Raw genomic sequence first — 13137 nt, 5'->3', positions numbered from 1 at the left:
ATTAATAGGGACATACAGTACAAGAGCAAGGAAGTTATGTTGAACTTGTATAAAACACTATTTCGGCCTCAGTTGGAGTATTGTGTCCCGTTCTGGGCGCCGCACTTTAGGAAAGACGTGAGGGCATTGGAGAGAGTACAGAAAAGATTCACGAGAATGGTTCCAGGGATGAGGAATTTCAGTTATGAAGATAAATTCTCCAGGTTAGGACTGTTTTCCTTGGAGAAGAGAAGGCTGAGAGGTGATTGGATAGAGGTATTCAAAGTCATGAGGGTTCTGGACAGAGTAGATGGAGAGAAACTGTTCCCACCCGTGAAAGGATCAAGAATGAGAGGGCACAGGTTTAAAGTATTTGGTAAGAGAAGCAAAAGTGACATGAGGAAAAACTTTTTCACGCAGTGAGTGGTTAAGGTCTGGAATATGTTGCCTGAGAATGTAGTGGAGGCTGGTTCAATTGAAGCACTCAAAAGGGAATTAGACAGTTATATAAAAAGGAAGAATGTGCAGGGTTATGGGGAGAAGACAGGGGAATGGAACTGAAGGAATTGCTCTTTCAGAGAGCCATTGTGGACACGGTGCGCTGAATGGCCTCCTTCTGCACGATTCTGTGATTAATATCACAGTTCTAAAGAGTATGCAGGAGCAGAGGGACCTGGGCGTGTATGTGCATCAATCTTTGAAGGTAGCAGGACATATTGAGAGAGTAAAGCATATGAGATCTTGGCTTCATAAATCAAGATATTGAGTACAGAAGCAGGAAAGTTATGCTGAACCTTTTTATAAGGATTTGATTAGGTCCCAGCTGGAGTATTGCATCCACTTTAGAAGGATGTAAGGGTCCTTGAGAAGAGATTTACCAGAATGGTTCCAGGGATGAGGGATTTTAGTGACAAGGTTAGTTTGGAAAAGCCGGGGTTGTTCTCCTTAATGCAAAGGCGATTGAGGGGGGGATTTAATAAAGGTATGCAAGATGATGATAGGATTAGATAAGTTAGACAGGGAACAAGTGTTCCCATTAACTAACGGTACAAGGACTAAGGGACACAGATTGAAGGTTTTGGGCAAGATGTGCATGGGGAATATGAGGAAGAACTTTTTATGCAGTGTGTGGTATTGACCTGAAACTTGCTGCCCACAAGGGTGGTAGAAGCTGAGTCAGTCAATGACGTCAAAAGGAAATTTGAAGTAAATAAATTTGCAAGGCTACGGGACTCGAGCGGGGAGTTGGACTGACTGGATAGCTTTGTGGAGAGCCGGCATAGATTTGATGGGCCAAATGGCCTCCCTCTGTGCTGTAAATGACTAAGAGAATTGTTACATTGACAACACTAGTGAGCACATTGAACTTTTTATGACATTGTAGTCATATAATGGGCGGCACAGTGGCGCAGTGGTTGGCACTGCAGCCTCACAGCTCCAGCGACCCGGGTTCATTTCTGGGTACTGCCTGTGCGGAGTTTGCAAGTTCTCCCTGTGGGTGGGTTTCCGCCAGGTGCTCCAGTTTCCTCCCACAGCCAAAGACTTGCAGGGTGATAGGTAAATTGGCCATTGTAAATTGCCCCTAGTGTAAGTAGGTGGTAAGAGAATGGTGGGAATGTGGTAGGGAATATGGGATTAATGTAGGATTAGTATAAATGGGTGTTAGTTGGCCGGCACAGACTCGGTGGGCCGAATGGCCTGTTTTAGTGCTGTATCACTCTATAACTCTATATTCTGGGTGATAGGCTTCTGGCATTCACATGCTCTGACCTCTTCCCACTTGTCGACGCTTCTGTCTGGAGAGCTTTCTGCCTCCTGTAGGGGTAGAGGATGTCCTTCCTATTACCTGCTGCTTGGACCAGGGCTATCAATGCAGCATCGGAGAACCTAGGAGATCTGACTGGACCTCTTGCAACCATCTTGTTGAACCTGTGCAGTTTCCCTGGTGTTTGCAGTCAGAGTGCAAAGCCCTTTAAGAGGTGTTGGATGCCTTTAAATGGCATCAGAGACATGTGTTATACACCCGCCCAAGAGGCATGCAGCTGCCTGTGTCAATGACATCCCTTCCAGTGTTGCCAATCATCATTCGACCCTCCTGTTGCCCAAAATGGCCTGCACGTTATTTGCGAGGAGGGCCAATAGCTTTGGAAGACCAGTAGTCCCATTGGGAGAGGTGGGCACTGCTCAGGCAGAAAGGAAAGCACGAGGGCGCCTCTGTAAAATTTCATGAATGAAGAGAGATGAAGCCGGTAGCCCCATCGGATCGGAGGGGAATACCCTCTGGAGAAAGTTGTTTGGACTGGCATTTCCTATCCATGACCCGATTTGCCTCCAGCAAATTTCTGCCCCCAGTGCGGTCTCCGTTTTTCCTCCTCTTTTGTGTCTTTCCATTAAGTGTAAAATCCTATTCCTTGTTTTGTCTCCAAAAATGTGCTACTTCACATTGATCCGCATTAAATTGCATTTGTCACCTGTCACATTCTGCTAGCCTGTCACTACGTTGCTGAAATCTTTAATAGCTCCTATCAGTGTTTGCCAAACGGCCACCATTTATGCTTCTAGCAAATTTCAAGGTTGTGTTCCCCATGCACAAGTTGGAATCAACTGTCCATACCAAGAACCAAAATAGATTTAACCTTGACCCCCTGACACACCACTTGCTCATGTTTTTTGACCAAAGTTCTTATTTCTGTGTCATCAGTAAATTTTGAAATTGTATACCCAAGTTCAAATATTCTGAATATGTTAAGAACAAAAGTGGACTCAACACTGATGCTTGATGTACACAACTTCCAAACTATCTCCAACTACTTGCTTTAATATAGCACCTTTAGCATAGAAAACATCCCAAGGTGTTTCATAGAAGCAGTATCAAACAGAAATTGATGCCGAGCCAAAGGAGATATTAGGAGAGGTGATTAAAAACTTGGCCAAAGAGATAGGATTAAAAGGAGAGGAAGTCTAAAGAGCTGAAGGCTCGGCTGCCAGTGGTGGAGGAAAGGAAGTGGAGAATGTTTAAAAGGCCACTAGTTCTCAAGGGACTATGGAGTTTACAGAGAAAGGTAGAAATTCAAACATGAGATGAGAATTTGAAATTTGAGGTGTTGGTGAACTGGAAACCGATGTAGATCAACCAGCACAGGGATTGTGGATGAGGGTGACTCACTGGGTTAGCTTATGAGCAACAGAGTTTTGGATGAACTCAAGTTCATGGGGGGGTGGAGGATGAGAGGCTGACCAAGAGAGCATTGGGAGTTGAGTCCGGAGCTGACAATAGCATGGATGAAAGATTCAGTGGCAAATGAACTGAGGCAGGAGTAGAGACGGGCAATGTTACAAAGGTAGAAGTAGATGGTCTTTACAATAGAGAGGATATGAGATCAGAAACTCAATTATGATCAAGTAGGACCCAGAGATGGTAAATAAAAACAGAAAGTGCTGGAAATACTCAGCAAGTCGGGCAGCATCTGCGGAGAGAAAGAGGAACCGGTAATGTTTCAGTTCGATGACCTGTCATCAGAACTCTGATTGCAATGTCTGGTTCAGCCTGAGCCAGTGGATGGAATTGATAGTGAGGGAATGCAGTTTGTGGTGCAGAAGGAGGGGAAGGGGCTTTACCCTAACTCTTTGTTTTTTGTTGATCAACCAACTTTTTATCAATGATTTTATCAATACTTTCTTATGCCATGTACTTGAATTTTTCGAACAAACCTCTGCTGAAAATCCAAACACCGCATCTATTACATTCCTTTTAACTATCCCCCACTACTTCAAAAACTTATATTAAATCTCTCAGATATGACTTACTGACAGTTCTTGTAAATCCATGCATTTGTAAATGTTTGCTAATTAAATCTGGAATTATGCATTCTAAGATGATGCCCTCAACTGACATTTCATTAATTGGGATATAGTTAACCTGGTTTATATTTCTCTCCATTCTTAAACAATGGTGTTACATTGATTACACTCCAGCTCCCTGGCTAAATTTGCTCATTTAGGAATATTGAAGAAGAGTAGCAAAAGAGGGTGATTTCCCCAGGCACTTTAGGGGCTAAGGTGCCTCCCAGGTAGCCAAGATGGGATCTTAGGCTGAAACTCTGATTTAGCTTGCGTTTAAAAAAAGATGCCATGTTGTTAAAGGAGTTGAAGCCTGCACAAGGGCGGCAGCCTGGAGGAATGTTAAGCAGCTGATTGCCACTTAAATTGCCTGCTAGCACTTATTGAGGAGGCTGCATGGCATTTTGGTGGCTAGCATGAGAGCAAACACCCTGTATTTATTCCAGAAAGTCAGTTGATGAAGGATAGAACTGGAGCTAATATTTACATGCCTTTATAAGCATTTATTTACAGTTATACATTAAAAGCATGCATCTCCGAACTTAACAACCATTGTTTCAGTCTCTCTCTATTTATAGGAGCACAAGTGAATCCCCAGTTAATGCCCAACACCTGCATACAATTAAACACAATTATTTTACAATAAATATATTCCCTTCCCTCTTTTGAAATAAAAATTAGAGTTTATATCTACAAGTAAAATTTCAAAACAGTCAAATCAAAAACCTCCATATTCTGTATGAAGCATTACATTGCAAGATGCCTCTCTTCTGAGATCCCTAATAATTTCTTCATGATCCCTAATAATTTCTTCATGCCTGGATTTCTTTTTGTAAAAACAATCAGAGTTGATGACTTGCATCCACCCATTTATTTTTAGAGATTTCCTTTCTCTCCAACGTTTGTTTCAAGCCAGCAAGATCAATCCGTAACCTTTTCTCACACTTATTGTAGAGTGTACATTATCCTATAATGAATGATTATCTACATAGCATTCAGTGCATATACTACCCTGCAGTATGTTCCTTGTAGTGAATCTCACTTAAGTTTTTTTTGGCAAGTAGAATCCCATACCCACTGCCTCAACAATAGCTAGTGTTTCAGCAGCCAAAGTACTTTTAGCAACCCTTTTTTTTTTCTTCGCTTCCCAAGCTAAACGACAACATTTCCCATTTTCTTCCAGAAAGAATGTTATGAAACCAGCTGCACTAGAATTCTTGGCATGTGAAACATCGCCAAAAATGATGTTTCATGTCCCTCGGGTCAACAAAGGATTGGAATTTAAGTATGCATTTCTCCAGAAATAATTTCTTCAGATTTATATTTGTCTTTAGTGTTTCATCACTTAGTCCGGTCCCTATCCATTTCTCCATAATTTTGTGGAATTATATGTATAATAGCCCTTTTGTCCTGAGTAAGTATTATTGTAGAGTTTTAGAGTTATACAGCACAGAAACAGGACGTTCGGCCCATTGTGTCTGTGCCGGCCATCCAGTACCCAACTATTCTAATCCCATATTCCTGCACTTGGCCCGTAGTTTTGTATGCTATGGCGTTTCAAGTGCTCATCTAAATATTCTTCGATGTTGTGAGGGTTCCTGCCTCCACCACCTCTTCAGGCAGTGCGTTCCAGATTCCAACCACCAGCTGGGTGAAAACATTTTTCCTCAAATCCCCCCAAACCTCCTACCCCTTATACTAAATCTATGCCCCCTGGTTATTGACCCCACCGCTAAGGGAAAAAGTTTCTTCCTACCTAACCTAACAATGCTCCTCATAATCTTGTACACCTCAATCTCAGCCTTCTCTGCTCCAAGGAAAACAACCTAGCCTTTTCAGTCTCTCTTCATAGCTGAAATGCTCCAGCCCAGGCAACATCCTGATGAATATCCTCTGCGCCCTCTACAGTGCAATCAAATCCTTCCTATAGTGTGGTGCCCAGAACTGTATATAATACTCCAGCTGTGGCCTAACTAGCGTTTCATACAGCTCCATCATAACTTCCCTGCTCTTATATTCTCTGCCTCGGCTAATAAAGGCAAGCATCCCATATGCCTTCCTAACCACCTTATCTACCTGTGCTGCTGCCTTCAATGATCTATGGACAAGTACACCAAGGTCCCTCTGACCTTCTGTACTTCCTAGGGTCCTACCATCCATTGTATATTCCCTTGCCTTATTAGTCCTTCCAAAATGCATTTCCTCACATTTTTCAGGATTAAATTCCATTTGCCACTGCTCCGCCCATTTTACTAGTCCATCAATATCTCCCTGTAATCTAAAGATTTCCTCCTCACTATTTACAACACCACCAATTTTCATGTCATCTGCAAAAGTACTGATTATACCTCCTATATTCACGTCTAAATCATTAATGTACACTACAAACAGCAAGGATCCCAACACCGATGCTTGTGGTACATCACTGGTCACAGCATTCCAATCGCAAAAACAACCCTCGACCATTATCCTCTGTTTCCTGCCACGAAGCTAATTTTGGATCCAATTTGCCAAATTGCCCTGGATCCCATGGGCTCTTACCTTCATAACCAATCTCCCATGCGGGACCTTATCAAAAGCCTTACTGAAATCCATGTAGACTACATCTACTGCTTTACCCTCATCGACGCATCTAGTTACCTCCTCAAAAGATTAAATCAAGTTAGTTAGTCACGATCTCCTCCTGACAAAGCCATGCTGACTATCCCTGATTAATCCCTGCCTCTCCAAGTGGAGATTAATCCTGTCCCTCAATTTTTATCCAATAGTTTCCCAACCACTGATGTTGGTCTCACTGGTTTATCCTTGATACCCTTCTTGAATAATGGTACCACATTCGCTGTCCTCCAATCCTCTGGTACCTCTCCTGTGGCCAGAGAGGATTTGAAAATTTGTGTCAAAGCCTCTGCTATCTCCTCCCTTGCCTCACATAATAGCATGGGATGCATCTCATCTGGGCCTGGGGATTTATCCACTTTTAAGCCCGCTAAAACAGCTAATACTTCCTCCCTTTCAATGCTAATATGTTCAAGTATATCACAATCCCCCTCCCTGATCTCTACACCTTCTCCATAGTGAACACAAATGAAAAGTAATCATTTAAACCTCACCTATGTTCTCCGGCTCCACACATAGATTGCCCCATTGGTCCCTAATGGGCCCCACTCTTTCCCTGGTTATCCACTTACCCTTAATATACTTATCAAATGCCTTAGGAATTTTCTTTATCTTGCCCGCCAGTGTTTTTCATGTTCCCTCTTCGCTCTCCTAATTACTTTTTTAAGTGCCACCCTACGATTTCTATGCTCCTCTAAGTGCCTCCGCTGTTTTCCGCACTTGGGGTCTGCCGTAAAGCCTCCTTTTTTTTCCTGATCCAACCCTCTATATCCCTTTACATCCAGGGTTCTCTGGGCCTGCTAGTCCTACCCTTCACCTTAACGGGTACATGTTGGCTCTGAACTCTCACAATTTCCTCTTTGACTCCCACTGATGTGATGTAGACTTTCCTACAAGTAGCTGCTCCCAGTCCACTTTGGCCAGATTCTGTTTTATCATATTGAAATCGACCTTCCCCCAATTCAGTACCTTTTTCTGGTCCATCTTTGTCCTTTTCAGTAATACCTTAAATCTTAGAGTTATGGTCACTATCCCTGAAATGCTCCCCCACTGACACTTCTACCAGTTGACCAGCTTCATTCCCCAGGACTTTCTCCATACTGCTCAAAAAGCACTCCTGTATGCATTTTAAGAATTCCGCCCCCTTTATGCCTTTTGCATTAAGACTGTCCCAAGTTAATATTGGGGAATATTGTAGAAAGACTAAATTTGGTTGCTAGGTCAACAAGATATGGAATGCAAATATTGCTTTGACCTGTGCCTTTAGATCCACAGCAGCTATTTTGTTAAAGTCATGTGCCAATGGAAGGCTTACAATAGAGTGTGATAGTGGTCTAATACCTTTTACAGATTTACCACTTGTCACTAATCTCTTCTAGCCTTGCCTGCATCTTTTAGCAGGATTTTTAACCTTTGACAATAAGGGTGAGCAAATTGTCTATGCAACTTTAAGACTATTTTGCTTTTTTGCTATCTGGTTCATATCGCCTAATGTCATTAATACTTGTCCAGAATTCAGATGAGAAACATCAGGTTTTGTTAAGGGGATACGATAATGTCCTGACTGGGTAATCTGCAGAACCACTGACTTTCTGTTGGATCCCATTAGTTACACAAAGTGAGACGAAGTCCGACTGTAGCTTTAAGAAACTTTATTGCAGTACTTCTTGGTTACATCATCAGCAAAGCAAACAACAGCAACACCTGGGCTCTTCACTCCTCTCCTTTTCTCTCCTGCCTAGCAGGGGAATCGAGCCTTTTCTTATAGTTCTTCATACACATCAGTGACACCCCCTTTAAGTTCCCAGTTGGTTTACAAACTCTGTAGTTTCTTGGTGTCATGGCCTGATTGGGGTACTGCTTTGTCACCCTTTCCTCAAGCAGTTTCTTATTCCCCTATCTCCTTGGAACGTTGGGCTGATTGCTATACAGTGGGCTACTATGAAGCAGCTTGCAGCTGTCCTGGTAGTTTTTGCTTGTTAGTCTACTTCTACTGATAAGCTGTCTGTACAGCCCTGAAACTATTCTGATAAGCTGTCCCTGCAGCTCCGAGGTTAGTTTGTTAGTAGTACATGATTGATTATTATTTCACCTTAAATGTCCCCATATTATTCTGTCCCCACAGTCCCCCCTTTGATTCTTCAAACACTTTTAAGAATCATTCCCTTGATCCCACCTAGGTGCCTTTAATGGTCTCTACTTGTCTAGAAACAGCCTTCAATACCCGGAGGGGTCACACTCAATATGTTGCCTGCTTGTGCCACAGGAGGGGCCCGCGGGAGCTCTGTAAAGGCATAAGTTTTGCAGGGGCTTCAGTTACTTGTTTACAACAACACTTGATAAGCAAAAACATCAAATACAGAATTACAATCATCACTAAAAAGAAGCAATTAATAATTCGGCGTTCAATCACGGGTCGCTCGTTTTACGTGAGAGGCGTGTATCCAGGCTTTCTTTCCTTCAACTTTAACTGCTGATTGGGTGGTCAGTAGTACTTGGAAAGGTCCCTCCCGCTTAGCGCCCAAAGGTTCCTTGTGTATTTTCTTCACGTAGACCCAGACTCCCAGGACAATGTCGTGCCCTCCTTCTGGTGGGTCACCCCAAGCTGCCGATACCTGTGATGCGATGGGTTTCTCGGTGTCCCCTTGTCTCCAGATGCCGTTGTCACATATCTTCATCCCTGCTTCTATCCAGGTCCATTTTTCCTCTTTGGAACATTCACTCTGCATCACTTGTAGGTCTTGTGTCAGATGGGACGCATTCAGTTTACATATTTGCATCCGTACGTCCGGGGGATCACCTTGTGAGGCGGCTTCCTTGGCTGCCTTGTTGGCTAGGGTATTCCCCTTTTGCCTCTATGGTGTTGTCTTTCATATGGGCTTTACATTTCAATAGGGATACCTTTTGTGGAAATTGCATCGCCTCCAGTATGTCTCGGACCTCTTTCCCATTTCGAATAGGTGTACCAGCAGCAGTGAGAAATCCTCTTCTGCGCCACAGCTGACCAAAGTCGTGAGCGACTCCGAAAGCATACCGTGAGTCTGTGTAACTATTAGCCGTCTTCCCCTCTGCTATTTGACACGCTTCCGACAGGGCTCGCAGTTCGGCTTGTTGGGCCAATGTCCCTGAAGGCAGGCATCCCACTTCCACAACTTCATGTAGGGTTGTAACTGCCCATCCTGCTTTCCGTGTACTGTTGTCAACAAAGGATGAGCCGTCTGAAAAGGATTAAATCTGGGTTGAGCAAAGCTTCCTCTGCCGCTAGGGTTACCTCCTCTGTTTCTTCCATAATCTCCACGCAATCATGTTCTTCTTCCTCCCTCTCTTCAGGCCATGGGAGCATAGTCGCCGGATTTACCGGGCTGGCCCGGAGTATGTGGAGATTGGGAGCCTCTGGGACTGTTGTCCATCGGGTCCATCTGGCTGCTGTTGCTTGGGATACTGTGTTCATAGATAGCAATGTGTGGACTGTGTGCGGACACTTAACGGTTAACTTTTGATCTAACACCAGACCTGCAGTAGCCATTACTGCTTGGCATGTAGCTTCCACAGCTCTTAAACAACTGCCCCATCCTAGGGCGACAGTGTCCAGTCTTTTCGAATAGTATCCAATATGTCTCTGTTTGTCCCCGGGCTCCTGTGTCAGTATGGCAGTCATATATCCCTCTTTTTCGTGTACAAACAGGATAAACGGTTTCCCGTTATCGGGGATTCCCAGTGCTGGCGCTGAGCACAAAGCCCTCTTTAAGTTTTCGAAAGCTTCTTCTTGTTCTTTGGTTAGGGTAACTGATTCTTTAGAGGCCCGCTTTCCCTTCAAGAGATCGGTTAATGGTTGTGCCAGCTGTGTGTAGGAGTCGATGCAGTTTCTGTTGACGTTACACAAACCCAAAAAGGACCTAAGCTCCTGGATAGTGGTGGGCAGTTTGGCAGCTCGAATGGCGGCGGTCCTGTCCTGGGTGAATTCTGTTTTTCCTTTTGAAATCTTTTGTCCCAGGTACACGACCTCTCCTTCTGCTATCTGTGCTTTGTCGATACTGGCTTTGTGTCCTCTCTGATGAAGATGGTTCAGCAGGGTACACACATCTTGTTCATGCTGTTCTCCTGTCTCGGAGGCTAACAGGCTGTCGTCCACGTACTGAATGACTGTGGAGTACATGGAAGGTAGCTTCCTCAAACGGTTTTGTAGGGCCATAAGAAATACCGTGGGGCTGTTGTGGAAACCCTGCGGCAGGCGAGTCCAGGTGTACTGTTGTTGTTGTACAGTAAAGGCGAACCACGGTTGGACTTCGGGTGCCAGTGGCACCAACCAAAATCCGTTGGCCATATCGATATCAGAGAACCATTCGTGTTCCGGCTTCAGGGCATTAAATACCGTAGAGGTTTCAGCTACCAGAGGGGCTTTTGGATGAATACACTGGTTAGCCTTTCAATAGTCGACAGTAAGCCGCCAGGTCCCGTTTGGCTTCCGTACTGGCCACACAGGTCTTTTTGAGGTACTATGTGTTTTAACCAGCACGCCTCACTCCCCATATTATTCTGTCCCCACACTTTCCGAAAATAATTTTTTTTTCATCATGCTCCACGTCAAGTTTCATTTATGCCTTTTTCATAAAAGGTTTACTCAGCAGCGTAGTTATCTCACTAGAGATTACATCAGTACTTATAACAACAGTTGAAAAAGTCAGACTGGAGTACAGAGATTTGGGGACAGGGCCAATGACAGCACTGTAAAAAGGCAGACAGCAGTACAATGGAACAGACGCGCAAGGGAATACAGCGGAGGAGGAATTGTCAGTGTAACTGCCGAGGTGACCAGCTCACTGAAAAGTGAAGAAGTCAAGGAACAGTGATAGTGCCTAGGGACAGGAAAGGTGCCAACATTTGCAGACAAAATCCAGAGCAATGGTTGGGGGAATGTTCACCACAGCTCCAGATTCACAGAGGAATCCCCACATCCAAATCATTGATATATATTGTGAACAGCTGGGGCCCAGGCACTGATCCCTGCGGTACACCATTAGTCACAGCCTGCCAATGCGAGAATGACCCATTTATTCCTACTCTCTGTTTTCTACCTGTTAACCAATCCTTAATCCATGCCAGGATATTACCTCCTATCCCAGGTGCTTTTAATTTTGCTAACCAACCTCCTGTGTGGACTTTATCAAAGGCCTTCTGAAAATCCAAGTGTACCACGTGTACCCCTTTATCCATTCTGTTAGTAACCTTCTCAAAAAAACTCCAACAGGTTTGTCAAACATGATTTCCCATTCAGAAATCCATTCTAGCATTTTCCCAGCGACTGATGTAAGGCTAACAGATCTGTAATTCCCTGTTTTCTCTCTCCCTCCCTTCTTAAATTTTGGGGTGAAATTTGCAACCTTCCAATCTGCAGGAACCACTCCAGAATCTATAGAATTTTGGAAGTTGATCACCAATGCATCCACTATCTCCATAGCTATCTCTTCCAACACTCTGCGATGTAGAATATCAGGTCCTGGGAACTTATCAACCTTCAGTCCCATTAATTTCTCCAATACAACCTTCTTGCTAATACTAATTTCCTTCAATTGCTCATTCTCCCTAATCCCTTGGATCTCTAATTCTGGGAGATTTCTTGTATCTTTCTCAGTGAAGACAGACACAAAGTAATCATTTAGCTTCTCTGCCAATTCTCTATTGCCCATTATAAATTCTCCTGACTCTGCCTATAATGGACCCATATTGTCTTAGCCAAACATTTCCTTTTTACGTACCTTTAGAAGCTTTTACAGTCTCCGTTTATATATGCTAGTTTACATTCATATTCTATTCTCCCTTTATCAGTTTCTTTGTCCTCCTTTGCTGTATTCTAAAATCCTCGCAATCCTAAAGTTTACTACTATTTCTGGCAACTTTATTGGCCTTTTCTTTTAATCTTATACAATCTTTAATCTTATACAATCTACAATCCATTGGCACATGACTTTGTTATTCACGGTTGACTGCCTTTGCTTTTGGGGTTTTTGTGCCTTGAAGGAATGTATAGTTGCTGTAAAATATGTAATATTTCTTTAAAGACTATCCATTGCCTATGTACTGTCATACCTTTTAATATATTTTCCCAATCCACCTCAGCCAATTTCCCCTCGTACCTTCATAATTTCCTTTGTTCAAATTTAACACCCGGGCTTCAGATTGAACTACCTCACTTTCAGACATAACGTAAAATTCGATCATATTATGATCGCTCATCCCTAAAGGTTCTGTTACAACATGATTATTAATTAGCCCTTTCTTATTGCATAATATTAGTTCTCTAGTTGGTTCCCCAACATACTGCTCCAGAAAACCGTCCCGAACACATTCCAGAAATTCGTCCTCCACAGCATTTGTGCTCATTAGGTTTATCCAGTCTATATGCAGATTGAGGTCACCCATGATTAGATGTAGATGCAGATGTAAACAGGTATGATATAGTCGAGATTATGGAGACATGGCTGCAGGGTGACCAGGAATGGGAAATGAACATCCAGGGGTATTCAGTATTTAGGAAGGACAGACAAAAAGTAAAAGGTGGTGGAGTAGCATTTCTGTCTAAAGAGGAAATTAATGCAATAGTGAGGAAGGATATTAGCTCTGACAGTGTGGAATCTGTATGGGTAGAGCTGAGAAACACTCAGAGGCAAAAAACATTAGTGGGTGTTGTATATAGACCTCAAA

Source organism: Heterodontus francisci, chromosome 32, assembly GCF_036365525.1.
Source record: "Heterodontus francisci isolate sHetFra1 chromosome 32, sHetFra1.hap1, whole genome shotgun sequence".
NCBI classification, from domain to species: Eukaryota; Metazoa; Chordata; class Chondrichthyes; order Heterodontiformes; family Heterodontidae; genus Heterodontus; species Heterodontus francisci.
This window is presented reverse-complemented; position numbering follows the sequence as displayed.